Genomic DNA, 9824 nt, shown 5'->3' on the forward strand with positions numbered 1-9824 from the left:
TATTTCAGCACCCTGTTACACCTTTTTTTACCATTGTCTTTTCATTAACAACTTCCTGTTTGACTTCTTCATAGTCGTGGACCTGCCTATACCCTTTCCCTTCTGTCTGTTTTCCTTTACTACCTCCTCCCATGTCCTTTCACGTTCTGGAAAAAGATGCAGGGTGCACGGGCATGAGACACAGATGAGCCAACACAGTAAAAGTCCTACAAGCTGATCTTCTGATCTTTCAAGGCTTCTGGCCATTTTTCCAGGCACTTCTCTCAAAGAATGCTCTAATTGGCATCACCTGAAAATATTTCTTCAGAGTCAGACAGAGTCATATATTTAATGTTACCCTTCTTTCAGACACTAATCAGCCTCCATACTGCTTCCAGCAGCTTCAGGCTAAACCACAATGAACTGCTACAAACTTCAAATGGCTGAACAGATGATTACAGATCCGTTGCTCTGCAGAGCTTCAACTGTGTTTCGTGCTTTTAATTATGTTCCCTGCTCATTGTGTCTTTGCATTGTTGTTTACTACTAATTCTTTTGCAGCTCCTCACTACAGCAAGACCTTAAGGTTTCAGGAAATGCTGAACCAACTAATGCTTAATGCCGATACTGCATGCTGCAATCCCCTTAATAAGTGATGACGTGTCGGCCGTGTGTTGGATGAGGCTCTCATCCTGTTAGCACGCTGCAGTGCGGACCTTAACCTTAAGGTCAGGACTTTTTCGTAGCAAGAAATCGTGCACCAACGTGTTAAGGACTAATCTCGTCCTATGGTTGGATAATCTCTGACGTTATTTTGGCTTCAATTTGGTTGATTTTCAGTATTTTACATCATGGAACCTGATAGCACATTATATGTCAACCAGTCTGACTTTACCACTGCCTATGCTGACTATACTGCTGTTTGGAGGGTTGGTAAAGTCTTTCAGTCTCCTGAGTGTTTTTTTAGGAATCATCAGTCAGAATTTGGAACATCATCTTTAGATTGAGACTAGCTATCTGACCACCTTCGTAAATACTCTTTTTCATGGATGCCTTGATGTTAAACTTTATTGCAATCATGATTTGTTTTTTTTAACTGTCAGTGGTGCCACAGAGTTTTGTTGCTTTTGGAAAAGAAAGGAGCATTTGGATCTAGAAATGTTATCCACTTAAGAGGTGAATAACGCAACAAAGATCGCTTTTCTTATGCTAATAATAATTAACATATTTCCTACTGGGGACAGCTGGGCTGTGTTGGTGGGTTTCCTCCAACAATTAAAAGTCATCCTCCTCTGCAAAGTCAGTAAGTCTAGAAAATTGCTAAATATATGTGCACATAGAACATGAAAATAACAAAAATGCTTCCCTTTAAAGTCAGTTTTTGTATCCTTATTTTAAGTTTCAGTATTATCACCAGACATTTAAACCTCTGTGAGCCAAAAACCACAAAGTAACTTGGAGAGTACAACCACAGCAACAAGCTGCTTCACCTCTGAAGCTAGACTGAGGACTGCCCATTAGCATTCGGCTGCCTTGCTCAAGAACAATCTGAGGCTTTAATTCTGCACAACATGAAACAACAGCAGAGGTTTTTTTACTACAGACACCAAAAGTGAAGATGTTATGAAACAGGAAGACGGGGGAGACTGGATGAATTTCTGGGTCACCACGCCAACACAGACAACCAAACAAGTGTCGCCCTCAGGAAGGACACACACACACACACGCACACGCATGCAAATATGCACGAGGAAAGTCACATTCAAGCACAAACATGCAAACAAGCTTCACAACTTTTACATTAGGGCTGAAACATTGGTTAATAAACCTGCAGCTACAAAAAACACCTCCAGTTTATTTCCTACATATTCATCAATCAGACCATTATAAATAATTATAAATGCAAAGCAGAGGCTTTATGAACAATCTTAAATTGGAAAGTCGCTTTATTTGAGTAGATCCTTTTCTGAAACCATCACAGACACCATTAACTACATTTACTGCTAGTAAATTCAGATCAGATAGGTTGCTGTTAGTCAACTTTGATGTCCTTAAACTCACTGTATCTCCTTTTTGTTTCAAAAATAATATTTCAGATAAATAATCCAAACCCTAGCAGCTGCCTGATCACGTCTTGTTACCTCAGAGTCTGTGGTGAAGACCTGGGGATGAGCATGATGGCACATTCTCAGGGTAAATCACCAAAGCTGAAACAGTGGGTGAAAATAGTGACTGAAACGATGTCAGTGGTGCTCTAAAATTATTCAAAATAAACAACGAAACTATTACTACACACAGCAAATAATCAATGAAGAAGAAACCGAATGAAGAAACTCAAAAAGTGAGCTTCAGATGATCCAACACCATTAAATTTAAAGTCCTTCCTGCTGAATGAGCAGGAGCATCAGGTCATGTGCCATCTTCCATCTCACCAACCAACCAGCTTATTCAAGTGGTTCAGCTGGTTTGAGTTTTTTCCTGTTAAAAGGGAGTTCTTCCTCCACACTGTCGCCAAGTTCATACTGCAGAGAATCATTTGATTTTAAGGGTTCTCTTTAATATTGGAGAGGCTTCACTTTACAACATGAAGCTACTTGAGGCTCCTTGAGGTGGAACTGAAATGAACACACTTATTGAAACAGCAGCCATAGTGTCACGACCCTGGGTCTCATGACCAAGTGTTTTGAGTTTTAGTTTATTTTGATGTTTATAGTATATGGTTAAGCTCATTAGTTTTTCTAGTTCATTTGTTATTCGATTCCCCTTGTGTCTTCCAACCCCTGTTAAGCCCTTCATGTGTTTCATGTCTGTGTCTTACGTTGTCAAGTTCAGGTTGTCATGTCTGCGTCTCATTATGTTTCCTGTTTTATTTTGAAGGGGTCCTGTGTTCCTATGTTTAATGTTTTTAGTTTTACTCCACCTCTCGTGACGTCGTTATGTTCATGTGTTCAGCTGTTTCCCCGTGTGTTCCCACTTCCCTCATTAGTCTCCTGTGTGTATTTAGTCCGTGTGTTTTCAGTCGTTCCTGACAAGGAAAAACTGCTGCTGCTACAGAAAACTGTAAAGCTTAAAAATGACACATGCATGAAGAAAATGACATCTGTCCAGCTGTGGCCTGTTCACTGACGGACATCAGACCAGTAAATAAAGTGGAGAACCCTTAGAGTTAAGTTAGCACTGTAGTGTATGTGGATGTGGAGGGCCCGGGGTTAAAGGGACGACCTTTAACAACACAGTCATAGCTCCACTGTTACTGTGGAACAAAGCAATAATAATGAACAATGATTAAAAATGTTGTGTACTGATGATGATGACATTCTTTATTTCATTCAAGAATATTTAAGTCGACTTGCTTGATTTTATTTCAGTAATGGTCACTAGTCTCATCTCCAAAGTGAGTTTCTAAGGTTATTTTTACACACTACTGCAGGACACCGTTTTGGTTTTTTATTTACAGTTTACAGACGTCCCCTAAACACGTCACACACACAGTTTTAGCAGCGAATGTGAGCTCTTTAAACCGTGGCCCTGCAGACGGCAGCTTTCCCGAGAAGCACTCATCCAAACAGCACGGCTGAAGTCGTTTGTGACAGGAAACCAAAGACAATGAATAAATAAAGCAAAGTAAAACATGTTGACCTGTCGTGTTAAGAAGCAGTTTTCAAATTTCTTTCGTAAGTTTGAGCACCGCATCCAGCTCCAACACTCAAACACAGGACAAGAAACCAACAAGATCAAAGAAAATGTTCTGCATGGTGAAGCTAGTTTTTTCATAAAAAGGTGAGGGACACATTCGGTCACGCCTGCTGCATGAAGACACACACCTGTGCTGTTCTATGACATCACACAAGTCTGTTAAAGACACAGTGACGTGCAGAGTCGGCTGAAAACAACAGAATGCTCCTTTAGTGAGTTTCTCCTCCTTATTTCCATTTTTCAGGCATTCATCAGCCGTGTGTGTGTGTGTGTGTGTGTGTGTGTGTGTGTGTGTGTATTCACTGGGCTTAGGTGAATGCATATTCTGTCCTCCTTTATTTCCATACCATTTCAGCTATTCATCAGATACAGTATGTGCCTCTGTGCGCCCCCTGCTGTGTGTGTGTGTGTGTGTGTGTGTGTGTGTGTGTGTGTGTGTGTGTGTGTGTAGAAAGGCCGCACGCTTGGTTTGCTGTTTTCTCCTTCGAGCGTTTCTTCCAACCTCTGGCAAGCTACAAACTCTGTATCTGTGCAGCGTCTCCACATCCTGTCTGAAGCCTGTTTGTGGAATAAGGTCAAACTAAAACACCAAAACAAAAAGATGTCTGTTCTTTACAGAAACGTAAATTAAATACTCAGACTGAGATGTTATTGTGGCCGGAGACGTGATCATTTCGAGGGGTGCGCTCCTGCTGCCGGAGTACGGAGGCTCGTTAGTGACAAAACTACACAGACTCCCGCGCTGTGAACAAACAGTGGATGGAGATTATGAAGCATTCATGGACAGATTATTTAGGAGGGTGAAGGCTGAGTTTAGACTGCAAGTGTGCGTCTGGATTCGGGCTCACCGTCGTGTCGGTGCTGCTTATTCTCAGCTTTGTCAGTTTATAAACATTGCATGCAAACTCCAACTGGGAGCAGCCGAGCAAACTCCGCAGGAATTCACCTGGAAGTGAAGCTTCATCTTCTGCTAACTAACATGAAGCTACTCCAGTGCAGAGCGGCTTCACCTTGTCTGGACGCTCCGTTGCTTGTACAGAAACGGGCTAACCTCCCTCCTGGGAAGTACTAAAGTTTGTAAGTGTTTCTTAAGTGTTTTCAAACCGGAGCTGTCAGGATATCAGTTTGTACAACATCACTGTTAATGTTAGTTCAAAGAATAATTTATTATGATGTTGTCACCACATTCCAGGATTTATGGAGAAAAAAGACAAAATGATCCCGGCCTCCTGGATGTCACATCAGACAACAACGCTCTCCAACCTTTCCAGAGTTTGGCAGAGGTCCTGGTCCCAGCTGATGTTCTGTTCCAAACACTTAACGGGTTTCCTCTCGCAGGGAAGCATGTCTTGCTTGATCTTCAGTGAGATGGATAGCGAGGACCAGATCGTTCTCATCCTCCAGAACATTGTTGGTGTCTTTTGTTGTAGCCCTCCACACTGTTTCTCCTTTTCTTTCCAGCCCATACCTCCACCTCCTCCACCTGCTCCCTACTCCCACTTCAGATCACAGGGTCGTCTGCAAACGAGTCCATAAAAGTCCATATAGACTCCTGCCTGACCTCATCTGTCAGCCTGTCCATCACCACTGCAGACAAGAAGAGGCTCAGAGCAGATCCCTGATGTAATCCCGCTTCCACTTTGAATCCATTTGTCCCTCCAACCGCACACCTCACCATGTCCTGCACCACCCTCACATACTTCTCTCTCACTACTGAATTCCTCATTCAGTAATAAACTGCAGGGATGACTTACTGTCATTTTTAACAAGAAGCTGAATGTATGCCAAAATATTTTAGTATTTTTAGAAGAAGAACATAAAAAGATCAAGTCATTTGTGCTTCTACATTTAATGGTATAAATGCCTTCATCAGTTTACACCATTAATCACGTTTCTGTGATGTTTGATTGGCAGGAATCCTGCTTTAAACACACCTAAACAGCCACAGTGCTAATGTTGTGTTTCTAATTCATAAAAAAGGGACAAAGTTAAAGTAACTCAGAACAAATGGACACTGGCTGAATTTGTATCACTTCAGGATGCTTCTCCGGATCTTCCCTTGCAGGTTAACTACAATTTTGACTCTGTTTTTGTATTTTTGTCTTAACACACCCTCCATACAGCACAGACGAGGCTGAAGGAGAGCAGCTCAGAGCACGTGTGGCAGCACTCAGGACCAATCCCATCAGCTCTGTTGGCTCGGCTCTGAAAGCAGAGCGTCCTGTCACAGCTCGGTGATGGAGAGCGAAAACTCCCACAGAAAAACCTCTACTGAGAGGACGCCGCCGTCCAGGAGCAGCAGCAGTGAATATGCAGCACCTTCAATTCAATTAGCCTGAGAGGAGGAAACGCATTTTGTCACCGTGCCGCTGCTGCGATCGCAGCGGAGCTGCTGCCCGGCACAGGGAATGATTCACTGACGTTGGGCAGAACGCCAAGCCAAGCTGGCAGAGGACCACTGGGACCGTTTGGGGTGGGTGGTAAAGATGAGGGGGGTGACCCTGACATGCGGCCGCTTCCGTGTGTCATGTCAGAGCTGCGTGTTGGATGACAGTCCCTCACACCTCTACACACACTTAAAATCCACCTTCCAGTGTTTGCGCTTCAGACGCACGCACCTCGGCTCGGTGGTGTCGCCATCATAACATAAACTGTGCTTTTGATTATGCGCCCTTTCGTATTTTCATATTTCAGGCCATTTGTGGAACCCTGTCTCCTGAAAATTACATTCATGCAGGACCTTTTTTAATGAATTAAGTGCTACATTTATGTATCACATATCACACTGCTGGCCATTGTGATGTTGGCTTGTGTCCTAGGGATTCAGTTGCTACGTGCTTTGGCTAATAAAGTACAATGTGGAGCCTCTGCAGACTTTTCTGTATTAAAGAAGGAAGGAAAAAAATCTCAAAGTGCTGCTAGCTCCTGGAAGCAACAGACAGGAGGAGCTAAACAATGGATGTAGAAATAGTTTCTGCTGGTCAAACAGTAAAAACTGATGTAAACAATATTATGTGCTTAAAGAAAAATCCTCATTTCTCAGATTGTCTCACATTCAACTAAAAATAAAACAGTCAAAACTTTTGTTTCTCTAAACAACGATGATCCAGCAACGCAGGTAAAGAGGCTGTTTGGAAAACATTGAATCCGAGCTAAACTGTGAGTCCGGTCTGCAAAGAACACAACAAATGTGCTCAGTCTTTCCACAGCGACCTGTGAATGCAACACCGTCGGCCTGCAAATGGATTCTTATATAAACTCCACTTCCTCCAGTTTCTGATCCGGAGAGCTGTGATCTTGTCTTTTTAAAAAACAGGGCTCTGCTCTCTCTTCTATTCTCTTCTATCAGACAGTTTGGCCCTAAATTGGCTTCCTGCGTCCCGCCCGTCAGAGGGAGTTGGATCAGTCTGCTGCTGAAGGTGCTTTTCTGTTTCTCGGTGGGGTTGACTGATTGTCCCTGACTGCCAGTAGTTGGTTCATTGTGCTTTGTTGTTGCTTGGGCTGCAGACAGTCCTGGCCCTCGCCTCCACACTGAGCCAACCTGACTCATTAGTTTAGCAAGTCCTCCGGCCTCGCCGGCTCGGACGCCGATGACTTCATCATAGAAGCTGTGCGCTGGCCGGCGCAGAGCTCTCGACGTGTTAGCATCAAGTCCGTCCTGCTGTTTGTTACCTGTCGCTCTTCACGGTCGTCTGCAGTGTTCACACAGGGTGCTTAATCCTCTCAGAATCAAAGAAGGCCGGCCTAAACTGTTTCAAACCCCTGACTCAAACATTACTTACAAAATGTGCACCAGAACCATTTTCATCCTTCCTTGTCTCCTCCATCACTGCTGCCTCTGCCACGATTTCTTAACTGCTTATTTGCCCTCCCTTCTTACCTTCATTCCTTTTTCCTCATCTTACTGCCTCCTTTTTTCTTATTCTTTCATTCTTTCTTATTCTTCTTTCATCCTCCCTCTATCTTTCCATCATCCTGTCTCCTACCTTCCTTTTTCCCTTTTTATCCTTCCTCCTTCATCTGTCCTTGTTTTTCTCTTTTTGTATCCTCTTCCATTCCTTAAATATTTTCATCTATCAACCTTAAACTGTCATTCTTCCCCTTTTTCTTCCTTCCATCCATACTTTATCTATCCCTAACCTTCTATCGTTACTTCCCTTCTTTCCTCTCCTACCCTCCCTTGTGTTTTCTAATTTGTTTCTTCCTTTTATCCATTCATTATTTAGCTTTCCCTGTTTTTCTCTTTCCCTTTCTTATTCTTCTTTCCTTTGTTGGCTCATTGTCTCTCTTCTTATTTATTCCTCCCTGCATTTATACTCCATCCATTCATCTTTCTCCCTTTCTTTTCTAATTACTTCTGTCATTCCTGTTTCTTTCCTTAACACTGCTTTACCTCCTTTCTTGCTTCCTTCTAATACTAGCGCATATATAACTCCACTACTGTGGAGTCCGCAGCTGGAGATGGCGGTCGATGCTCCGCACATTGCTCCAACCGATAGTGCGGCCCTCAGTGCTATGATGGGGTGGGAGTCGGAGTTATATTTACCACGGTATGAGAGACTCCTTGGAAAAGCAGCTGAAAGATATTAAGGACTGCTATGACAGGAAACATGTAGTACTGGCTTGATAGCAGGAAATGAACTTTCAAAATAAGAGCCAGAGGATCACAAATGAGGTGCTGTTCTGTCAGAGAGATAAAAAGGGAAATGCTTTGGTGAATCACCAAATGTACTCTGGCAGCTGTTAATAAATCCAGCCTGGCCCACCCATGTGAAGCGTGTGTGGGAAACTCTGCACAAGACACCTCAGAGTCCCGCCTCGGCTCACGGCTGCTCCTGCCGTGCGATATTACAGGAGGCTGTAATGGGCGATCAGTGGTTTTGGTGACATTAGGCACACAGGCTGCGTGTACTTGAATCAAGGTGTGTTTGTGCAGACCAATCACATCATATCATAATTTCTATATTAGTTCCCGCCACTGTCTCAGTTAAGTGTCTCCTCTGAGTGTGTCCGTGGTTATTAACACACAATGACGGAGCGCTGGTATCAGTTCATGTTCTGGTCAAGGTCGTATCGAAGATAAAGCTGTTATAGGTGTCGTCAAATCCCCATCAGACGGTAAAGGACCGCACTCGACCCTCCGAACTAAAAAGCAGCCATTCAACGCCTCGCAAAGCTAAAATTCATTTACGCACACACACACACTTTTCTCATTTCTGATTCCTTTGGCTTCTTTCCTTCCTTCAGTCCTTGTTTCCTTTATATTTCTTCACATCCTCTTGTCCTTCATTGGTTTCTTCCTCCCTTTGTGCTGTTGTTTCCTTTCGTGTTTCATTTTTCCCTCCCTGCAGCTGTAGTCCGATCTTCCTTCCTTCTTTCCATCATAACTTCCTCTGTTGTTTGTTGGTTCCCTTTTAAGTCTTCCTTTCCATCTTTTCCACATTTTCTTTATTTCGTCTGTTTTTCTGATTATCTCCTATGCTTCCTTCCTTTTCCTCTTCCTCCATTCCTTAGTTCTTGTCCTACCTTTTCTTAATTTTCTCTGTCCGTCCTATTTTTCATTCTTTGCTCCTTCACTCCTTCTACCTCATTTCCTGTTTTTCATCCCTCCCTTTTCCTGTCCTTCATTTTCTCTTTTCTCTTCTTATCTTTATCCCTTCTTTCTTTCCATCCTCCTCTCCTCCCTCCCTTCCTTACTGTTATCTCCCCTCCCTTCCTTCCTTGCTTGCTTCATTCTTCCATCTCCTCTTCATTGTCTCCTCCTTTCCTCATCCTTTCCTTTCTTTCAACCAAATCTCTCCTTCCTTGCTTGCTTCGTCTCCCCTCTTTTCTTTTTCTCTTTTTTCCCTCCCTGCTGCCTTCTCATCTGTCCTTCTTTCTCCCTTTCTTCTTTCCTTCTCCCTTCTTTTTTCTCTCCCTTACTCCCTTGCTTCCCTCCCCTACCCTTCTTTGCTTCCTTCTCTTCCAATCTTTTCATCTCCCTCCCTCCCTCCCTTATTTGCTTCCACATTTCCACTTCCCCTTGCTTCATCCTTCCCTTCCTTTCTTGTAACCCTTCATCTCCACTCTTTTCCTTCCTTCCTCCCATCTATCACTCTCCCTCCCTCCTATTCCTCCCCCCCTTACTCCCCTTTTTCATTCGTTTTCCC

The sequence above is a fragment of the Copadichromis virginalis genome, linkage group LG9 (genome assembly GCF_057382275.1).
Source record: "Copadichromis virginalis isolate Kocher_CV1m ecotype Utaka linkage group LG9, C_Virginalis_male_GT1.1, whole genome shotgun sequence".
NCBI classification, from domain to species: Eukaryota; Metazoa; Chordata; class Actinopteri; order Cichliformes; family Cichlidae; genus Copadichromis; species Copadichromis virginalis.